The 24,100-nt window shown below is 38.1% G+C and overlaps 1 long non-coding RNA gene across 1 annotated transcript; it reads right to left on the bottom strand.

The window, feature by feature from the left end:
• Positions 1 to 1,820: 1,820 nt before the first annotated feature.
• Positions 1,821 to 17,233, bottom strand: LOC113483125. Its single transcript, XR_003398958.1, has 3 exons — positions 17,125 to 17,233; positions 7,847 to 7,909; positions 1,821 to 1,916 (listed from the first exon to the last, which is right to left on the bottom strand). It is a non-coding gene; the product is annotated as an uncharacterized LOC113483125 (long non-coding RNA).
• Between the last annotated feature and the right edge of the window lie 6,867 nt (positions 17,234 to 24,100).

Below are 24,100 nucleotides of genomic sequence, written 5' to 3' on the forward strand. Positions count from 1 at the left end.
GAACTGATGAAAATTGTTTATAGATGAGGAACTAAATGTAGATTTTTCAAGAACAAGGTTGCTCTCTTTCTTGCCAAGACAAACAAATCTGATAGAACATCTCATTGCTTTAGGCTGCCTGAGGACCCACTGGAAAGTCTAAAAGCCTTTCTCCACAGAAAATTTGTGTGTTGTCAGTACAGAAATGTGTTGTCCACAGTTGCACTGTGGCAGCTGCAGAGGAAGTGGAAGGTTCTCAGGAATACATGAGGGAGAACTGGATTTTTGGATTCTGAAACAATATGGGGTGATTTTGGAAACTGGAAGTTTATGAGCTGGATGTTACTGCTACAAAAAGTTATCTGTGAGTCAAACATAATGGTGATTAATCTGCTGCCTTCAGATCTAAACACTAACAATATGATGAAATAGAGAATTCCTATTCTTTAGAATTGCAGTTTTCCAAGATGCCTTCATTCCTGCGAAGATACCCAGATTTGCACTGGTAGAGGTTTTCATTGTTACCTTTAGAAATCTATGCACAGATGTTTTTACAAGGCTGTATAAGTCATCCCAAACAACTGTTTATAATGAGCCAGTTATTTACAAAAAGCATGCAACAAGAGCATAAATATAATCCCTGATACTGACATAAAACATGTATTAGCAGAATAATATAATCTGTACTTCTCTGATATATAGCAGGCCCTGGAAATATAAAACCAATCGTGTCCTTAAAATTCCATTATATCTGTAAACATAGATTGGAAAAGAGGGCCAGCAGCATCCTGGGCTGCATTAGGAAAAGCATTGCCAAGAGATCTAAGGAGATGGTTGTTCTTTACTCAGCACAGGTGAACCTTCAGTGGGAGTACTGTGCCCAGTCTGGGCTCCCCACAACAGGAAGGACTTGGATATACTGGAGCAAGGGCAGGAAAGGGCCATGAAGACTGGAGCATGTGTCATATGGTTGCCCAAAGAGGTTGTGGAGTTGGCATCCTTGAAGATACTGAAAATCCAACTGGGCAAGCTGCTGAGCAGCATGCTCTGGGTGATTCTGCTTTGAGCTGGGGGTTGGACTGGGTGATCGCCAGAGATGCTTCCAAACTCAGTGATGCTGTGAATATTTGAAGCAGTTTGCTTATGTCTTGTCAGCATTTTAGCTGGAACTTGACTGTGTAGGAATCCTACAGAAAGCAAAGGCTGTAATCATAGAAATACATCCAGATGGCTGAGGCCCAGAAAAGCCATAATGGGAGCTACTAAGTATTTTGATTGTCTCATAAGCGTGACATTTGACTTAAAAATACAAATATAAAAATGACTTGGGTCTTACTATCAATGACACTGAATGCCCATAAAGATCTCTCACTTCAGCTGGACTGCAGATGGTAAAAACCTCTCTCTATCTTAATACCTATTTTAGTTTAATCTTGCTCTGGAAAATCTTACCATATACTTGACTCTAGAAATGAACATTTGGTGCTTTATGGTGCAGAACCTGTTGGTTTGTTACATGCTTTCTTTCCTTACTGATATTAACAAACTGTAATGTATTTTGACATATTACTTCAGTAATAGGCACATACTGTGTCTGAAGGAGTTGAGAATATCAAAATTTGAGCAAGGTAAAATCAAACCATAATTACATTGCATATTCTATGGCACTTAGTTTGTAACTGTTCTTACAGCACCTTCAGAATAAGAACAAAGACAAAACTCAAAAACTACTTCCATATTTTGATAGAAGATTTATGTGGAAAGGCAAAAATAATATATTTTTTTAGATCAGATGAATAGTGATAGGAAGATTTACCTGTGGTTTTTCATCATGAAAATGCCAAGGAACTATCTTGCAGTGTTGAGAATTTCTGGATCATCATTCTTTTGAAAACTCTTTGTCTTTCATATTGCTTCTAAGAAAAAGTGAAAGCACTCTGGAAAACAAGAAAATGAGGAGCATTGCACAAGAAATTAGGATATAAATATAAAGCATTTAATTTTTTTTATTTTTTTTTTTAATTTTTATACATCAGCAAATGAAACAGTAAGCAAATAACCTGTTTCTTTATTACCAACATATGGAGTCACATTGGGTCTGGCAGACCAAGACATAAGTGTATAAATAACACCTGTGATAGTTATTAGAAGACAACAGATTTTGCTATGGATAAACCAGTCCCGAAACCACAAAATTACATCTTCAGACATAAATAACATATGAAGGTCAAGTACACTTAGTCCTAAATTGCCATCTTCTGGTACCACTTTTCCCGGCCTTAATGCTATTACAGATTGTCCCCTTTGATTGTAGTAGTCTCTGTGTAGGATGGGTTTTTTGGTGGGGAGAGTATAACTTTAAATTGACACCTCTAGCAGCAGTTCCTACTTCTACTGTTTTCCTTTTATAAATTTATAGCCTAATATATCTACCAAGGCCTGGCATAGCTCCAAGTCACCCATTTTTCAGTAATACAGAAAATTAATGTCTAATAAGCATAGAGGCTTATGCAACCTTCATTAGCTGAAAAAAGGTATTAAATAACTTATTAATATTGCCTTGTCTTTTGATAGCTGGAGTTGTTAACTTTGGTTTTCTATAGACCAGATAGGTTCTGTATTTGGACTAGAGGAGGCTGAGTTTATCTGTTCCTTTCTGCAAACTTTCTGAATGTCACCTCAATATTATTATTCTCTTGTTGAAGGATCCCCTGAAACTTTCATGTCTAGGGCTTGGTGCCCGTCTCCGCTTCTCCCTGTGGTAGGAACCCGCTTTGTTCCCTGATGCAAGGGCTGTGTACCTCGCAGTCTTACCCCAGGGATGCTGTCTGCCTTCTTACTCTCTCTCCCTCCCAGGATTTTGTCCAGCCTGACCAGATTTCTGCCTGTTCCATCCCATTTTCTGTTAATCCCCACTGCGGTACTGTGTCGCTGGGTACGGCATTTAAAAATGCAGAAATCTGACTTTAAACCATTACAGATTAGCACCATAATTTCAGAGGCTTGTCTCCTGCATGTATCAGTTTAGTAAGTTGGATTTATAATGAATAATTTTAAACCGTTACAGCCCTCTGAAACCATTTCTGTCTAGCTTCTGTAATATGTAAAGTGACATAAGGTCACCAATGCTGTGGAAATTGGTTTTGCGGTTGATATGCTAATTCAGCAAGAAATCAGTTCTTGCAGAAACCCGAAGAAAATATTTTAATATAGTGCCAGTTGACTTTCAGGAAAGAGATAATTAAAACATTCAAGGGAGTTCTAGGTCTCTGGAGAAAATACCATTATGGAAATACAAGGTTATTTTTACCACACAGCTTATTAGCTTCTTTCTAAAAGCAAATCAACTGAATGTGATGGATAAAAAATAACATTTTCACCTGCTCAGGAAGATGAGAAGTAAGGTATTTTTATAAACTGAGTTCAAGATAAGAATAGACTTGGCACAGTCTCTTCTGTGTCACTCACCCCAGGTTTATGGTAACTGCTGCTGCAATTTTCTGGATGAAAACTTTCATCCAGATACATCCAGGGCTGTTAATAAGGCTGCACTAGTGCAACTGATTGCAGTGGGGAACAGAATTACATTGGTGGTACCTGAGGAGAATCTCTGTCCTCAGTATGAGTAAGAGGTAGCAAATGCCTTATTTTTTCAGAAACAAATAATTAAGTTAAATTGAAAATTATTTTAGTAGTCAATCTCTAGGAATAATTACTAAGAATTTAGAAGCCCTATATTTTTCCCAAACAGTACACTTATGCTAGGGAATTACGAGCACAAAAAGTAAAACAACTGTAATATTTACTGTATGAAGATACCAAAGGAAAACAATTTTACTAATATAAATTGCTTCATCTTTTTGAGATGAAGAAAAAGAAACAAAATTTTGTTTATTGAAGAATAAACAAAATAAAATGGAGTTTCTAAGAAACAATTCTGAAAAGATCTATACTGTAAAAATTGTATTGTCATTGTCACGTTTTAAAAGATATTTTAATTTTATGAGATATTAAAAGGAAAAAAAATGACATTTTATTCTATGTTCTTTCATAAAACAGGTACAATACTGCTGTTCCCAAAGCAAGGACAGCAGTTCCAACAGGAGTAGTGTCTCTTCTAGAATGAAGGATAAACGGTTCAAAATATCTACATAAACAAGAAAGTTTAAAAGCTCAATGTGAAAATAACTTTGTTGTTTGTAACAGCATCCACTGTGTTCAGACCATTCTGTTTCAGATGGCCCAGGAATGCAAACAGGTATGGCATTATATAGTTTTATGTCATTAATGGAAGTGCTTCCTTGAAAAAGCGCATTGTTATTTTCTGCTCAAACTTTCTTACATTAATTCTAAAGTTATTTTGGCCCAACCATCTCTCTGTGTGTTTAGCTATGCTAGCTAAAGGTGGTTTTCCAGTGTTTTCTAATACAGACTTTATACCAAACAATATATTTAATTGCACTACAGGACATTTTAATAAACTAACTTTCTAAAGACCTATATTGTTGTATATTCTGCTCTTTCCTGATAATCTCTTTCGGGGTGACATTATTATGAAATGTACTACCTCAGAGGGTGCTTTAGCTATTTTAACTCCATTCCTGTAATCTACTCCATTCTTTATCTTTCAGGTGGTAACTTCTCCAACAATTAACATTATTATAAAAAGTCTTTATTTAACAAAGAGTAAATTTTACTTTGGATTTCCTTGTAATCTAGGTTTCTTTCTTGGTGCAATACCTGTATATTGGATTATTTTTGGCTAACAGAGTCTTCAGAGGCCGTGCTATACTCCTCATCCCTCTTCTTCCAAGACTACGCAGCAGTGGGTGGCAGCAATGATTATTTACCTCCTTTACTAAAGATACTTAACTGCAAGAATAGAGAAGGATGTGGGTTGTGGAATCCATGTGAGTAACATCTCATCAAAACCCAGTAAGCCACTGCTCCTGGGTAAGATCTGCAAACACCATTGGAGATGAGTTTGTTTCCCTGGCTGACAGTGCTTAGTATATAATTTTAGCCAGTCAGATTTTCTGTGATTGGTTTCTTCCCAGAGTGGTTTGGTTTTTTTTCAAATGCTAGACCACTTCTTCTAAGAGTTACCTTACACGTCAAGCAAGCATCCCCATAAAAGTTTGTTAACTACTTGTATTTATTAATTTCATGAACTCTTATGTTTGCTGTAACACGCCATTTCAGTTAGAAACAGCATGAGGACAGTGGGCAGTTGTGGAGCAGCCTCTGAGACTGCCAGCTGAAAACTTGATTTACTGGTTATTCCTATCACTAATTGGGAAGAGTTTGTGAATACACAAAAATCCAGAAGGAATCTTGTGCCAACTTCATTTAAAAAGAGATACTGTCTAACAAAGAAAAAAAAAAATCAACTGAACTACTTAAAAGAAGTTTTCTCAGCTGAAGACTGCAGAGTTTCCATGCCTTTCTTTAATAGTTACTTATTTGTCTAAGAGTTAAGCTAGAAATAGAAATGCTCTAGTAGGTGGGTGAACCCTCATATACTACTAAGGAGAGTTTGGGGAGAAACTGTGGTATGGTCTTAATTAGTTGAAGGGCCTGCAGCGTTTGGGCTGCAGAGGTCCATATCTGAAGAAGAGACGTGAAATGAGAGGTCTGTGCCCCGATACTATGCCAGAGACAGAGAAGCTGTTCAACCCAACCAGGGTTTATGCATGTGAGATCCCCAGACAGAGCTCAGCACAGCCCGTTGGCAATCCAGGAGGGAGGAACTCGGTTCAAGTCTTCATCTTCTCCTCCTCCTTCACTTGATGCTATTGTCAATAGCAAGTTGTATGCAGTTACTTTCTGAAGAGATGGAAATAGAACATACAATTCAATGTTTAATGCTATGCTTTCCAAGCTTGCTCAGATGTGTGCACGCAGGATGGGTATGTGCTGCACACAACTTGGAGATCTCCTTCTGTTTAAAACTCTGGCTCCTCTGTGCTTTGCTGATTTGCCCGTGTAGCAGATAGAATACTCATAACAGTAACACCCTGTTATCGCAGCTGTGAAAGGTTGTTCTGGGAATCCAATGTCTAACAGAGTGGAATTTAAATTTGTTTATTGTTTTGTTTTTCAGCAAGCATTTAAAAGATCCACCAGTTCATCTCTGTCAGAGATTATTTTTCTTGTGGTTTAGCTTGGATGCTAATCTCACTGTTGCATTTGCATTTATGGAGTATGACCTGAGGTTTTCTCCATGTGTTCAGTATTATGGTTCTGATTTGTAAGTCTTGTTGCTTGGGATGCTTGCACAAGTCATGTCTGTTTGCACAGCAACAACAGAACTGGGATTCAGATGCTGCTAGTTAATCAATCAAGATGGAACAAAGATAGTTTTGAAGGCTACCACTTTTCTTGGCTAATGCGCAGAAGAGTTGGTAAAAACTTCAAAGACAACTGAGTACACTGATAACAATGTTTATTATACATTTTATTTCATAAGTGGATTTTTAGGAGTCAGGCTTTTAATTTAGTTATTTTACTCTGCTTTAGCAAATCATGTGTGAATGTAGTTGTTTTTCCAGAATGCCTGCTCTGTTTTAGTTGCTTTTGTTGCCACTAGTCAACCTTTTTGGCAGTGCTAGGTTAACAGTGGAACTTGATGATCTTTAAGGTCCTTTCCAACCTAAATGATTGTATGATTTTCATTCCATGCAGCAGTGTCCACAAGGTGGTGCCACAGCTAAAAAGTTAGCAATAAATAAGACAAATATAATTTGATAATTCTACCTGCTTTTTATAACTGACTGAAGTATCTGCATCATGAAAGAATTAATAATTATTTTATAAGCATAATATCATCAGCATTTCTAATGGCAGCACAGTTTTCCAAGCTTTGTTTTTTCAATCACTTGTGTAAGCAGAGCTGGGTTTGTCTGCTGCACTCACACATCTGTGACAGTCCAAAATCATGTACAAAAATTAAGAGACAGCTCAGGGTTAAGTAGATGGGCTGATGAAGAATGAAGACCTGGATCCATAGAGACTAAGCCCAGCAGAATTGTGTATGTCGTAGCAGGGTTACCAGTGCAAACACCATGCCCCACAGATGCATCTTCTCATGGAAAGCATGAGGAGATGCATGTTTAGATCCCTTCAGCAGTACCACAGGAGTCAGCCTGAATCCGGACAAGTAAAATAGTTCATCCTCAGCTTCCATTAAGTCAGCTATTGTAGCCTAATTTTCAGTTTTTTCTACATCTGGGGATAGCCAGGCTGTCCATTACTGTGTCATGATAATGTACAGTTCCAAAGGGGTATGAAGTGCTTACAGAGGGACGCGATATGAGAGCAACTGGATTAGTATATACAGGTAAAATTTAGTAGTAGTCTTTTTTCTTCAATCGTGGTTGAAAAGGCAGCCATCCCAAACTGCATTTTAGTACAGGTGGTCAAATTTTAGTACAGCATCTTTCTACACAAGATCAGACTAGAGAAAGTAAAAGGCAGTAACAAGGAATGTAAAATGAGTATATTAATTGGCCACCCAGTACAGAAAAGACAATAAAACTTACAGGGAAAAGTTATTTTTCTGTATCTGAATGCCTACACTGTTTTATAGCAGACTTGCATGTCACAGTAGAGCTGAAGTGCAGAGGGGCTTGGTCATTCCTCGCAGCACGTGTGTGTTCAGTCCTCCAGCTACCTTTGGCCATGTGGCCATGGTTGCTTCTGGCACCCCTACCCTGCTCCCCTCAATGACCTCTGCAATGCAGGTGTGCATGCTAACACAATAAATATTCTCTATGATCTTCTGCAATGGATAAATTAAGTTTGAGTCATTTATTCATCACATTATTTTGTACCGAAAGCAGCAAGAAAAAGGGATAATTTAAAATACCTTTCAAGCAAGCACTGCACTGATTGTCGCTTCCTGCTAGAATCTCTTTTTGGTATGGTAAACCTGTATCAGAAAGAGAAAAATAACACATTTCTCATAATATATTTTCTCTAAGTTGCTATAATATTATTTTAAAACATACTAAAATTCTGGTGGCTTTTAAGAGACTCAGTGGAAATTTTATATACCCAGGAGAGATGGTTCCCCAGCTATAAAGCAGAATGAGAGTTAGAGGCTCATTGAGACTACCTCTAAAAGTTATCAAATACCACAACTGCCACCTCTTTAAAAAAAAAAATAAATTAATTAATTTTTTAAAATTGTATTTTTAAATTATAAAGTGGTTTACAGTATTTTAAAACTTTGTATTAGTTTTAACATCCGTTTGGAAAAGTCAGAATCAGAGAACTAACTAAAAGTTCAGAATCCCTTAACAGGTCAACTAGATTTAATTTTGGAGTCAGTCAGTCCAGTTAGTTAGTTTGGACTAACTGAATCACAGTGGTGACGTTTGGTCAGATTATTCCTGTAAAATTATTCTGAGTGTATGGGTGCAATGTGTGCTGCAACTAAAATGACTTTTTCTGGTTTAGTTTGGACTTTTATATTTTCTTTGACTTAATAAAATTACTTTAAAAAATGTATATTTTCCAGATATTTTACATAGAGAAGTGATGCTCCATTCTAAAGGGAATAGCAAAGCATCTGAGACCATACATTTAAGTCTTCACTGTATGTAAAATCCAGGTATGCATTATTTCAGTAATTTAACAACCACAGAAATCCTGAACATTTGCCCTTGCAATGTTTGCAATGATTTTGCTTTCTTGTTGGAAATTTCGTCAATATTTTTAAAACATCAAAACTGTTTTTCCTCTATGTCTGGTTTTCTGGTTTCCCATTTAGGCAATCATGAACAAAACAGGCTTTAGCTCTATGTCTATACCTAAATCCCTAAATAGAACCCATTAAATATTAGAAGGAGTTAACTTCCAGTAGTCTAAGTTAGTCAGTCTGAGCTCGGCTCAGAAATCATCCTGCAGATGCACAGTGTTAACCGGAAACAATTTAGAATGGCAGTGGTATCCTGCAGGATGTGTGCAACTCGTTCAGTTATGTGTTGATTTACACAGGACTACATTATAGATTATACGTTCTGGTAATTGTGGTATTGTTATTGCTAGGCTGTATCTAAGCACAGGAAGTACATATAAGCACATTTGAAGTGATAACATCCACTCCTGTTTAAAAAGCAGTATTTTATTCTTGTCAGAAAACTCATACATAATGTGGCATTTGCAAGAGAAAACAGACAATTTCCTAATTAGTACTTAGAAAGACTTTCAGGAAAAAAGCTGATTCGTTATGGGAGGCCCATAACCAGCATTTACAAATAAATTCACATAAACTTTTATTCTTAATCACTTTAAAAATATTTTTTCAGTATGGACTCTAGTCTAAGATCAGGAAGGAGACTATATTTCCAGCTGAAAACACACGAAAGATCAAAATAAATTTTCAGTGTGTCACCAAAACCACAGTACTAGGTTTCTGTTAAGGAAAATGAGTAATACCATTCTAGCAATGTAGAATGCTGTGAGTGGGTAGTAATTCCACCTAACTGATAGGACAGATTATGTATTCTGAAAAAAAAAATGTCCCATCTAAAATCGTGCCCTATCTCCTGAGCTCAATAAGAAAGCCTACCCACCATAGCCATTTACCTGAAGTCCCTCTGTGCCTGATTTTCTAATATTAGGATTTGGGAACAGGCCTGTTCTCCATCCAACATCCCCAACCCTGTCTTGCAATTCAGAAACAGATTGGCTCCAACCTTGACTTGAAAAGAGGCATCTGTTCCTGCTGCTGCTCCCAGGATATGGGATTTGGGTTCATCCTCAGATCTGCAGCTGGATATAAAGTACGTTGAGGCCCTTCTCAGAACCAATCTCACCATTTCTCTTTAATAGCTTAGGCTTCAGACCTGTGTATGAACTCAGGAAAATTACTGATCAAATCAGGGATCTCCCAAGTTCCCTTCTGGAAGTGGATATGGATCTGTCCAGAAGAAGGAGGGAATATCCATCGGATTTTGTATGCCAACCTCTTCTCCATGGACAACGCTAACTGGCAAACCACAGTTAACATATTATGTGGGCTATGCCTGTTTCTTACTTTGTTTCATCAGGGAAGATAGATTAAAATTGGTATAAAGTTTCCATCTTGTTCCTCGCAACAATAGAAAATTACCAGGGAAAAGAAAATAAGATTTAACTTTATGGAATGACTAGAGGAGAACATATGACATTCTCTCAAAAGGCTGAATGGGGGTGGGGAGGTTAATATTACAAAACATTCTTGTCTGTAATAATACATGAGAAAAGTAACAGTAGAACTGGTAAGTATGATGTTATGTTTAATATTAAACATAATCTTCGGTATTTTCCTGAATAGGAATCTCTGACCCTAGTTTAAACTTGTAATACACTGTTTAACAAAGGAGCAGCTTCAATAGGACTGAGAGTACCTAATGTTATGCAAGTTTTCAAAGTTTGTTACTGGGATCAGGTCTTTAAAAGCAAAGGTCAGGTAAAGATCCCTTCTTGGAACACACTGGGATATGTTTATTTTTTCTTTATAAGTCTACTTATTAAATATACCAATAATAACTTTACCTTTAATTAAATATATTTGTGTGAATCACAGGAAAGGAACATATACAGCATACCTAACACTGCTGCGGTGCATGTGAATCTTTCTGCAGTACATTCAAATGTTGTCTTTCATTAAGCAATAAGAGATGTTGCCTGCAAAAATATCTCACAACTTCAGAAAGAGATTCTAATGTCTGTCTGTTTCACATGGGAAATACTTTTCATCACTCTTTTACATGACATCAAAATCATTGTGTCCTTCTTTAATTGTGACTATGGAGGATTAATTCCAATGGAAATGAAAATGCCAAACTGTGCATGCCATATGATTGGTAATTAGCTTGAGATATCAAGAGGAAATTCTGTTAAATTTCTTTAATCTCTTCATTTTGCCTTGTCTTAAATCTGCCTGATTTTGACTTTATAAGAGCAGCTTGTCACTGAATTTTTAGTGGAAATATATGTTTCAATTGAAGTGCTCCAGTGAGTCCTCGTTATTAAGACCCCGTGAGTTCTGTCACTTGAAAGGAACCGTGCAGAGCCCTGGAGCTCTTGTGACTGCTGGATGACTCAGAAGCTTCCTCATCTTGCTTGAGCACTATCACATAACTCTGAAACACCTGAGATATCTTTAGGGTTTAAATATTTGGTTTCAATCCCTAAAAGATAAGAGATTCTTAAGCAGTAGAACACAGAGTTTAAAGATCAGATTGAGCCATGCCTCTTGCATTTGCTTCTTTAATAAAGCTGTTGGGATGCTGGCCAGCTGGTCTGCTAGATGTGCTCTTCTATATTTTGCCTAAGTAATTATTCGGGCCGGGGATCTATTGTACAAGTTATATCTGAACCCATTTGCAGGCGTTTTAGGTAACACAGTAAAGTGCTCAGCATAAACTGAGAAAACTTTGACAGCATACCGGAAGTAATTCCTTGGGATTCAGAGTTTAAGGTTTAATTTTAATTGCTTGTCAGGATGCTGAATATTATTTATTCCACACGACGATTCATTTTAATCCAAAACACTGTCAGCTAGCATCAATGCAGGCAAAATTATATTTCTTCCTACGTAGAAGCCCATCTAGCTATAACCCAGTTTAGTCTCCTGACTCAGGATTTGGTCTGCAAGGACAACAGGAATGGAAACTGCCTGGGATTCCCTTGCACTTGATTGTGTGTCAGCAGCTTGATCTAATTAGTCAAGGCTATTTTTCCACAATATAAAATTGTTATAGACAACAATATGATGAATTGAAAACTTCTCAAAGTTGTTAAATTACATCTAATTTTGAAAAGGAGCTATATCTAGCAGATACTCAGCGAGGCAATGAAGCCCAGTGGGCAGAGTGCTGGACAGGGATTGAGAAATCTGGGTTCTTTTCCAAACTCTCCTGACTTTTAAATGACCTTGAGCTGTCACTTCTCTGTGCTTCAGTTTCACTGTCTGTATGAGGAGGATAATAATCCTCCATAATGCTCTCAGATTTACTGAAGAAAAGGATCTGTATCAGCAGCAGGCATTTCTTGCAGTAGCCTGAGCTAGATGCAGCTGTGGTTAACGATGGTCCAGATTTGGTCAATACCTTGTGTATTCCAGAAAATCTGGGAAACTTTGGTTGTTAGGGTCCTTGCTTTCAATTGTCTTTCAAAACACATTTCCATGTTAAAGGTCTTTCTTATCTTTCAGGCCATTACAAAATATCTCCAGAACATTTCATATTATTTAGTTGCTGCATTAATATTCAGAGTTCTTACTGACGTTACTGGGAATTGCAAAGCGCCTCTCAAGATCATGCAAATGATAACAGAGATAATGTATTTTTGACCCAAAAAAAGTGTTTTGCAATATTATTCTTAACATATCTGGGTGAAATTTTCATCAGCTTATGTTGTAAGATATTTCAATTGGACATTTGAAACATTGAAACATTGAAACATTTGAAACATTTGAAACATTGAAAATAAAAAAATATGGGGTTTTAAATTGTATCTTGATTTTACACATTTTGTATTAATATACAACTACAAGCTCTGTGCACAAAAAGAACAGTCTACTTTCAAAACTGTTGAATGCTTTGACCTCAAGGGCATAGAAACTGTTGACTCATTGTTTTTACTGCATATAATATTAGTCCTTTGTCACATCCAGGGAATGACATCATCTTCTTCATTGTTAGCAGCAGGTTTGAATAATAGAAAAAGTACAGCATTAGTTGTCTGCTGTATTTCCTCTTAATAAATGAATGGTTATCTGGTACCAAGATTCAGATTAGGATTTTTGAGTAACATTTAGAACAGTTTGTGCCCAGTCCCTGCGAGGAGCTTCACTCCTGCCCACCATCTGCAGCACAGGCAAGCTGGCAGGAGCAGAGAGCCTGCAGAGTGAATGTCACTGGTGATATTGGTTTCTCAAAAGAGGTAAGGGGAGGGCAGGAAAGGAAGAGACTAGGCACAGAACGAAACAAATCTTTTCTTCAAGGTCAGTTCAGTAAAAGGAATCCCTGAACTGGGAAAAGTATTTCTCTGGTATCTAAAATTGTGAAATGTGATTCTCCGAAAATAAACCATCTCTAGGACAAAATAGGAACTGATTATCTTCAAAATGCACCGGGATAAGTATTTTATCCATTCCAAATTTGTATTCATATCTATTAGTCTTCTAATCCCTACAACTAAAATGTCTATGTCCTATTCTCAAAGGGTAATTCCCTATTTGAAGGCTTTGCTTACACCTGCCTGCTTTGTGAAAGAAGGATGGATACATTATTATGGGTAGTAATTGGACTGGTGGAAGTCATCTTTGGGGTGTTACGCCACCTTCTTCTACAGAATTCTGCAGAATTCTTTCATGACAAGGACAATAAATATTCCCAGTGAAACAGAGTTTACTCAGGGAGAGATTCCTTGAGAGTCTGATAAAATGCCAAATCCTAAGATGTCTCCATTTATCCACTGCCTTTAAGTTTTCCTGGAAAAACATCATGATGTATTTAACTATGAAGTTATAACTTTGTGGTCCCAAAAAGATTTATGTCGAATAAAATTTATGTCGAATAGTTCCTGTGTTGACAGACTGAATCAAACTGGACTTTGAAAAGCTGAAATCCATACAGCTGTGAGAGAAGAACCAAAGCAGCAGGCTGGGAAATTTGGAGGCAGTGGGTTAAGGATCCAGGATTGCTTAATCATGGAGGCCCACATACCAAGAGTGGACTCAGACAAGGGGTACACACATGGAAATACTTCCTAGAATGCCAGAGCTAAAAAAGGAAAACCAAACCTCACTGTAAAAGATCAAATTCAGACCCACTGACTTGGAAGCAACAGGGACCTAATGTGTTGGCCTTTTCGCAATGGATTTACCTGTTCTCATGCAGGCAGAGACAGCTGCCTTGCAAGTGGATGGCTCAGGTTTGGGCAGGTACGTCCTTACCAGTTCCTATCCCAAACTTGTATTCCAGATTTCAGGATTAAATAAAAAATGTTACGCTTTTTTCTATATGTTTCATATGGTTTTGCTACATGAAACCTGACTTCTTTTCTCAGTCTTCTGTTCCAGTCTTACAGTTCCTCTTCAATCAACATTTCCAAAAGATCTCAAGTAGCATGAATTTTGGTGAGGCTAAATCACTTGATTTTCCTTTACCCCGCTTAAAAGAGGCTTTACTTGCACAAAAGCAGTAATGCCAGCCATTTCCCTTCATCCCTTTAAAATTACTGGCCACCTCTAAAGAACTTGGTCTCTTTTATGTCACTTTCTGACAACTCATCTGAGTTAAACAGGTTGCTGCGGCCAAATTAAATACTTGGGAAATAGACCATACAATTAATATGCAATAGTAAGTTGTCTCAGCATCATTTCTCTTCCTCTCAAGGGGGAATGCTGGCTCAAGCAAAAGAAAAGATTAATGTAATAAAAATATTCTAAAGACATCCTGTTAATTGTCCCAAGTTCAGATGGTATTTTCTATTCTTCTGCTGTACGCAGACAGCAGACAGTGTAAAATTCAGAATATCTTCCCACCACAAAAGTATAGCCTTCAGTGCTGCAGGATAATCTCTGTCTTTCTGGAAAGTGGATGAAAATGTGGTGTGACAGACCTTTGCTTGGTTTTCATAGGTGATCTCAAATTTGCCCCATTGATGAATATAATAATAGGACTTGTTAATTTAGACACATCAGCAGCTTTAATGAAGAGAATAAAGGTACGTGAACAAAAGGAAAATTGCAAGAAAAATAACAGCAAATTTTTTTTGGGGGGGGAAAAAAAGGAAATTTTTTGCTCTGAATATTGAAATAAGGTTTCCCATGTTTGTTTAGGGACAGAAAAGACTTGAGCTTTTAAATTCAGCCAAAACAGAAGCTTTCATTTACAGCTACATTTGCAATGTTGATCTTGAATATCACATTCAGTAACAGCAAATCTCATATGAAAAGTAAGTTAATATATCCAGTAAAACTCAGAAATATTCACAAATGACTGAGTGAAGCATAGCTCACAGAAAAAAATGGTGTAACAAGTCTGTAATTCTCTCTTTGCTCTAAAATGTCCTTTCCTTAAAATGAACAAAGTCTGATTTAAAGCATTTTTGCTTATATGAAAATAGTAATCAAATATGCAAGAAAATACAGAATGTTATTTACTTCAGTTCATGTAAACTAATCGGGCTGAATGATGAGAGAATCTTCCTGTAATTCAGAGCACTGCTGAATACTATGCATGAAACAGTGTTCCTCCCTTCATAAACAGCTCAAGCTTTGCATGTGTAGCAGTGTAGAAAAATAAGTATTGAATTATTCACAAATTACTTTTTAGGCACTAGATTCTCAGAAATATATTTGTATAACAGCATCGAGAAGCAAATGAATTTGCTGATAATCAGTTAATCTTTCATTTTATGGCCTTAAAGATACCTTGATCTTAAAAAAATGTTTGTCATTTTGAAAAGCAAGACTTTTATCTCAATTCTGATGCTTACTTCCTTCTTCTAATACAGATTTTTGACATAAATTCAGTATGCCCTATTTCATTTTCTTGCAGACTGCCAATTAAGATGTTTCTTAATATTTTATCAAACCAGCAGGTTCCCTGCAAGAGGCTAATTTGTTCTCCTGCTTTTATTATTTATGTATCTTTCCAAAATGAAATATTTTGAACGTGGTACAGTTTTTTCACACCTCAAATATGGATTTTTTTAAAATTCTGTCATTCTGTGGAACAGTAAGGAGAGAAGATAAATCAGATGTTTTATCTGATTATACCTCAATTATGTTTTTCTGTGTTCTCAAAAAGAACAGTGTGAAGCTTCACTTGCTCCACAAAAAAACATTTTTAGCTTTTGAAAATATTTTAAAGACAACTCAGGAAAGCCAGATCCAACACTAAGAGTGGAGTTCTACTCATCTTACAAAAAGACTCGTGTTGCTTTACCATGGTCATATCTGACCATTTAGGATCTCCTGGTATTTAATCTCCATTACATGAATTGGGAAAAACTTATTAGTAGGAGCCAAAATATGGGCAGAATTTCACCCACCATAGTATTTCCTATCACTCTCCATCACTGACATGAGTGGGTGATGAAAACTGTCCATAATTGTGCTTCTGGGTACATCTTGAAACATGGCAACCTAGGAAATACTGACAATGTGTGTTAGGTAGGTTTTAGGGAATTTTGCTGTCTTTGAAGTATAAATTGAAAATAATGTTAGTAATAAATTCATGGTGGCCATGGAAGTCCACAGGCTGTGGCAGGGCTTGTGTCTTTCAATAGACAAGTTAGAAAAGGCAGACAAGGTTTTGGGCGGACAAGAAAGTATAGTTGCCCTCCTTGTATGATACTCTTGCTATAGGCAGAGGATGTTGCAGATTTGTTCTGAACATTAAGTAACCCAAGAAAACAATAAGACTGTGAAAATCCAAAAGTTAGACCTTAATTCTTTTCCATCTCCTTTATTACCTTCTCAAATTATACTGTGAAGATCCAGAGCCTAGACCTCTGGGAAAGCTCCTCAATCTCTGAGGAAAAGACTGAGGAAGATGTTCTTCAAAATAATTTACTATTTAGTTTCCTCAATAAGTTAGAAGCTAGTTATAGCTCTTCTGGCTCTTTTCAGTCCTCCACAGATGCCTCCCATTTATAAAGGCACCTAATAACAAGTAAATCTTTCTGAAATGTTTGAAAGACTTCTCAGTGCTCCAAGATAGCTAGTATTCTCATTATTTAAGACATGCACACAAACTGATTTCTCTCTTTTGGTACCTCCAGTGCAAAGTTATTGTCAGAAATAAATCAAGTCTAACTTGTGGGAAAAAAAAAATTGGATTCCATCCTGTGTTTTATATTGTACCATTATGAAAATGTTATATTAAATTCAAATACTTCAATTGTACCATTAGACAGTGTCATTATGTGGCTTGCTAATTGATAGGTTATTCAAATGAACATTATAATTTTAGACTTCTTAGAAACATCCATATGAAGAATTTTCAAATTTCAGAGAAGTAAACTGGGTGTTAGGAAGGAAAAACATTTACTGAGAATATTTCCTAATGCATGTCACTGAAAAATTGTTACATAACTGCTGCGTGCATTCCAGGAGTTGGTGCAGTCTATTTTTAATACCTGGTATGAAAGAACTTCCTGCTACTTTTTCTCTTTCAAGACTGTTCTGTGGTTCATTAGATCATGTTGGCAGGCCAGTTTTTCTGCTATCCTTAAACCTGATTTTTCCTGCTAAAAAAAAAAATTAAAAAAAAAGTGAAACTGTATCAAATGGAAGAAGGTGCCGAGCATAAAAGACCATTAAGAGTAAGGTACGTTATGTTAATGTTGCAGTGGTCCCAGAACTAAGCACTGCCAACTCAGGCTTAATATTAAACCTGAAAAGAAATCTAAACATGTTAAACACATACTTTTAAGTAAAGCAAAAGAACATGTATGCTGAGCAACAGCACCTAGCAAGATTTTTCAACATTTTTTTTTTTTTTTTAAATTAGAGTAGTTTTAATTTCATACTGTTCTCCATGCAGTATTATCACAGGTCACCATTTTGACCATAATTTATATAGTCATGATAATTAATCCAATGAAACTTCTTCAAATGTAGGCTATGCAAGATATTTCAGAATATTTTAACTGCACAGAGAGTTTACAGCATTAGTGTAATTTTGCTGTTAAAATCCTAGACAAACAGAGACTGATAGAGATGAAGTGGCCAGAGGGACCCCCATTTTCACCTCATCTGACTTCCTGCAAAACAAAGGCCACAGGACTTCCTGAATGAAATTTCTTTTCAAGCTAGAACATGCCTTTTAGGCAAACATACAGTCAAGGGACAGACAACCCATTAGATCTGCTAAAAGAATTTAGAAGTGTTAATTATGTACTTGCAAATTAAGAGGCTGATCATTGTATATTAGAAAAGACTTCATGACTCCCTTACTTTTATCCATAGCAGAGAAATGGAATGACAATTTCAAATGCAAAATAGCATTCAGTGGCAATTGCTGCAACCATTGCTGTGAACCTACTCTAGAAACCTCTAACAGAGATGCAGCAGAGTGTGTAAGTCATCAGACTGAAACAGGTTAATACCCTCAGCTGTCCAACCTGCCCCTCTGACATACATCCCCAGTGCCATGAAAGGGAGGTTTCAACATACAGAGCAGCTCCCAAACTGCCCTAGTTTTCAGTTTGGTGTATGAAGGCAAACAGTCAACTACGGGAGATGTGGAACACCTTGAGGAGCTGTTAGATTATGCCTTCCCTGGGCCTGGTGATGGCCAGCTGCCCTAACAAGGGTGTGGGGACGAGGGTACCTGCTTTACTCCATGGGTTTAATCCATCAGCACATGTGGAGTGGAGCCAGGGTATGTAAGAACCCCAGAACTAACAAAATATTTGGACTTCCCTTTCTGTTGCTTTTATGTTCTCACACCAGAAGCAGTTCCTTTCCCCCCACCCTTCCCTCTGCTGTCTCCATAAAGTTTCGCCTCTGTAAATAGTTTTTGATCCTTTATTTCTGCACTTCTGTAGATCTTTCAGGTTGGTTTTGTTGCCAAAGCAACTGCTCCAGCCCTCAGTCCCAGTGCTCCCAGTCTCAATCCCAGGACACTCCTTCCTCTCCCTCTTTACATCAGAGCACTCTGGATCATAACCTTTATTTTGAGAGGAAATGTCTTCACCCAAAAATGCGAAATCTGACTGAATTCTGCTTATTTCAACAAAGTTGTTATTAAGAAATTCATTACAGGTCACTTAAAAATCTTCCACATTTAGGCCAAAGTTGTGGAACTGCTCTGCTTAATCTTGTCCAGTGCTTCATAATAACATCTTGTTTTCAGTTGCTTGTAACTCTTTAGGCTGGTATTTTCCAAGCCAAGCATCTGCCCCAGGTTTAATTTTTGGCAGTTTCCAGCTAAACCACTGTAGTAATTTTCAAGAACAAGGTTAAAAAAATATTTTGCCCATATTAAAAAATAATAATTCAGTTGCTTCATTCAGAAGCGTCAGTATCCCCATTTCTCTACAGAAGGAATTTGAAATGGAACACCATCACTGGTCTAGTTTCATCCATGTACCTTTTGAGCCACAACTTTGAATTTGGCAGCACCATTGCTGTGGTTTCACAGATGTGCATCCAAACGTAACAAAGTTATAAGACCCCATAAAATCTCAGTTTGCACGTGATCTGTTAAGAATTGTTAGCTTTTGGCAGCCAAATTTTCCGAAGATCAGCCTGTGCTGACGGAGTCCGTCCTGCGTTCAGCTGCTGTATGCCGTGCAGGCACCACGTGCAGCTTTTTTGCAAAGCAACCCAGTACACTCTCCGACTGAGGCACTGGGGGCCAAGCAGTGTTTCTCTGCAATTTCTCCTCCTGCACTCCTGTGAGATCTGGCTACCCTCTACTAAGGGCGTTGTCTCCCTTTCTTCTGTTGCTGCCGAGGCAGTGAGAAAAGGAGGATGGATCACAAAGATGAAAGAGTTTGGGAGGAGGCCTGTAACCTTGCAGAGCGTGGGAGGGCAGAAAGCAAGAGGCAGAAGGAGGAGATGAAGGTGGTAGATGCCAAGGAGACAACTATTACTGACCAGTGCTAGGACTTCTTCTATGACAGCTAGGACATCATGGACAGAAAACAGTTGTGGAAGCAGTTCTTCGTGGCTAGGGGAAAAAAAAAGATTATACATATATACCTAATGAGATTCTGCTAGGCAATGGGGAAAGGACATGATATATTAGGGAAGGAGGTTAATAAGCATAATGGAGATAAGATGCCAGGGGAAATAATTAAGAAAAAATAAGAAGGTGGATATGCAGATGAAGGTAAGGAAACTAGGAAATTAAAATAAAGCATGAAGAGTGCAAGAAGGCAAGTGCCAGGGAATGGAGGGATGAATAAACAAAATGTGGAAAAGCAAGAGCTGGGAGAAAACAGCACAGAGGAGAAAGAGAAGGCAGGAGCCAGGCAGAAGGAAGATTAATTAAGAGCATCAAGGGACAGAAAGAGTGTGAGTGCAGACTGAACTCTAAGAATAGGTTGATTTTTTGAGTCAGACATCAGTGCAAATTGTGACTTATCTGTAATGGTATAGGAATAGGAATGGAGTATGACTAGCATCTATAGCCACACTTTTTTTCTTGTTAGAGAGCTTCTTTATCAACTCTTCTGGATCTCTTGAGCCAGAGCTCCAGAGTTAAGGTGACCTCATGTCACTATCTATTTACTTTTCAGACTTCCTCTGACTTTATTAACTAAAATTTGAAGCGCCTGAAGTGCAATATGCTGCTTTTTTAACCACAGTAAAAAAAATATATCTGCAAAATATATTTGAAAATATTTAAAGTAATTTAAAAATTATAGGTAGGGCTGCCAGCAATGCCTCTCACTGGCAGAGCAAAGCAAGGCCCTGCGCTTAGCTCGATGGGCTCTCGCTGTGGGTGTTTGTCATCTAAGAGGGCTTGCGCCACCACCGCACTAATTAGGCACGCTTCATCACAGGGGTGAGCAGCACTGCCTTCGCAATTTTTTCTCCCGCCAGCTAGGAATAACACCACCTGGGAGACGTGGGAAGAGAGAGGTGGAGAGGGCTGGGTGCGCTGGGTGGCCTCTGCGTGCCCACGGGCAGAGCAGAAATGGAGGTCACTGGAGCAGGAGCCAGGGAGTGCAGCAGCTGGAGGTGGAGTGGGAAGTGTCCTGCCCCATGCTGCAGAGACACCAGGGTTCCACTCCTGCAGCAACAAAGTAGGGGGAAACAATATTTGTCTTTAACACGACAATTCAGCTTGCAAGCTGGATATTCTTTAACATAAATGGCAAATGCTTCCCCACAACCAGCACGTTTGGTCTGTTATATTCTCTGTCAGCTGGAAGGCAAGCCTTGCAGAGCTGAGCTGCTTTAATTTCCTTTTGAGAATGAAAGTAGCATGCTGTCAGAAGATTTAAGTTGTTGGTATGTATCAGGTGAGGAAAAATTACTCCAGAACTGCAGATGGTCAGACATACATTTATTTTTATATACTTGGGAGCTGCAAGTGTTGGTTTGGTGTCTATATATTTGTTGGTCATACTGATAGCTTAAAACCACAAATTACACTCCTAATAACAACTGCTAGAGGGTAAGGCTGCTGTTACTACTTGATTCCTCCTCAGATTAAACAGAGCTAAGAGTTGATACATTGACCTATTGCTTCTTGAAGCAAATCTCTGTTCAAATTCGAACCTACATCCCAGCTAAAAATGAATTCAATATTTTCTTAATTTGTAAGAGATACTTGTGTACATTACAAAACCATCTCGCAATTTGGCAAATTGTCTGTGGTTAGCTACGGAGATATTGCAGTGCACTGCAGCATTGCATAATGAGCTTTCCCAGACTTTGCCTTACTCGAGTGAGTAGCAGCAATCCTTATCTCTAGCGAGCATCAGATTCATCCCATTTTTGAGAAAAGAATTAGTATCAAATATACGATGGGCATGTTATGCCTTGTGGCTGCAACGTTTTTTCAATTAACTTCTCTGAATATACCACAATGAAAAGTGTCAGCTTTTTGCCTCAGAGGCCTATAATTAGATTAAATGAATACAGTTAATTATCTACTACCTTCTTTACACAAAACAATATGTTTCTATAAATTAAAATGCTAGTACAGGAAGGAAATTGTTGTTCACTCCAATATATGCATACAGTGCTGGATTGTATATACTGTGAATATATCATAGTGTAGCACAGCTTTTTGCTTGCAGCCCTTATTTTACATGAGCTCAAACAAATTACATCTGAAAAATCCATAGACATCACACTATTTAGAGCATCTATGTTGGTTCAAGGTGATATTATTAAAAGTTACAGTGCTCGTGAAACAAATACACTTTTCTCTTTTACAGATGTTCTCTATAAAATTCCCTTAGAGCGATTAAATACAGCTTTGTTTGTGTACCTACAGACACACCCTCGAGGACTATGGTATGTGGAGATATAAAGCTGCTTTTTCTAGCAGAGTGTACTTCTCCTCTCAGAAAATTAAAAAAAATCCGTTCTGTAGGAAGTATTTACAATTACCAGCTCAGTTTCCAGGCCTCCTGGTATGCTAGCTAGTGTGGACTGAGAATCTCTACTCGTTCTCCAGCGTTACTAAACATAAGCAAAAGTTCATGACGGATCAATATGCTCCCATCCTGGCATGCCTGATTTGGAAGTGCAGATATTGAAGTGGGGGCACATCACCTCGGTGGTAACATATCTGAAGCAGAAAGCACTCTTTTTGATTTGACAAAGTGTATCCAAATGTCCCCATTTCCATCAGAATAGATGTTAATAACTTAAGGCCTAAACATTCGATCCTTCCTCAGCAGAAAATTACAATTAACTTTAGCAGAAGCCCTTATTCTGGCCTGCAGTATACTCTGCATATAAATGCGATATGTGCCCAGGATTGGTCTTGTGCTTCATTAAGGTCAAACCCTGAAAAGCTTTTGAATACTCAGTGTTCCTACAGGGCATCGCATTTATTGTGGTTTGTGCTGTGTGAGTATCTTTTCCTTTAAACGTTCATTAGCTCCGTATATAAGTGTTAATTAAAATATCATTGTGTTGATAATAATCTTAATATTGAGGAGCGAAGAGGGCTGTGTTGCCACATAAATGCTGCCCCGTTTCCTGCTCTCGGGATGTAACAGAAGAAAGAAAGACCATCTTGACAGGCACTATCTGCTGAAGGAAAACTTTCACCGGGAGCTGTGAACTGACTTTAACCTTTTAGTGGCTGCACTGTGAAGCAAAATGTTTCATGCTTCCTACACAGACCGAAGCTTTTTTTTTTTTTTTTTTTTTTTAAATACCAGTAGCCCTCCTAATTACTTCTACAAATATCAGCAAGCAGTTACAGGGGAACAAAGAAATGCAACTGGAAACATGGTTCAGTGGTCTTGTACTTCCCTGAAAAGCTGATTATACTTTTGGCTGATTCAGTTTCTTTCAGAGGGAATTTACCCTTTTTGGCAGTTTGAGTTTCAGCAGTGCTGATTGGACTAACGGCAGAAAATGCATCTTTGGCTGAGGAAATTAACTCAGGGTCCTGTGTGTGTCAAAGTGAATTTTGCCAGCAAGCTCTAGATTTCATCATTTAGCCCCTCAGTGTCTCCTTTTCGTAGGATTCAGGAGCCATTTTAATACTAGTTTAAAAATAGAGACATTTCATTTGTGCTTTTGCAGGTGCCTTGCCCAATTCCCTGCTCTCCCTGTATGACTTATCTTTTAGGATAAGCCCTAATGAAAGGTCAAGGTTATTCTGAAGTATCCAACACAGAAGCATTCTCTTCCTCATAGCCCCTTAAAATGAACTTCACACAATTACAACTGATACTGTGCTGAAAGGTAATTCAGACATGCTGGGGAAAAGTGCAAAATGACAAGGAGTAACCTTTAGCACTGTAAAATGTCCCTGGCGATTTGTACTTAGTGCTTCTTCAAAATGCAAGAAGCCATCTTACCACTCTGTGCCATGGCAGAAGTTATTCCTTTTCGAGTGGTGCTCTGTAATTTGGGTCTGCAGAGCAAGACCTGGCTCATCTGGCTGTCAGAAATGTGCCATGTACTTTACATCCGAAGATCATTTCCTCGCTTCTGTGACACAGAAACCAAGAAGCGTGGATTTCTCCACCACCCCCACCCCCCCTCTTTCGCCTGTCTGTAATTTTCAGATGTAAGAAAAGGTCATGAAAAGCTCTGGCTGGGAAATACACCTTGCTTTCCATTTTTTTAAGGAAACCTGGAGACAAACCTGCTTCTTTTTGTCTTCTGCCTGGGCTGCGCTGGGAGAAGATGCTTCTGCATCCCTGAAATCTGGGGGGGGTGGGGGGTGGGGAGGAGAACCCCGAGCTGCAGCGGGAGTGCGGCAGCCCGGGCAGCGGCCACAGATATGCGTCATAAACATCCCCCCGGCAAAGACCTGGGTCCCTTTTCTGTACTCACTGCGGCTGCGGGGCTGCGAAGGCACCGGGGTTGTGCTGAGGATCCAGTCCCGACAGCGGGGAGAAGGAGGGAGAAAAGGGAGGGAAACAGATTTAAAAAAAAAAAAAAAAAAAAAAAAAAAAAAGG

The sequence above is a fragment of the Athene cunicularia genome, assembly GCF_003259725.1.
Source record: "Athene cunicularia isolate RWA chromosome 8 unlocalized genomic scaffold, athCun1 chr8_part1, whole genome shotgun sequence".
Taxonomy (NCBI): domain Eukaryota; kingdom Metazoa; phylum Chordata; class Aves; order Strigiformes; family Strigidae; genus Athene; species Athene cunicularia.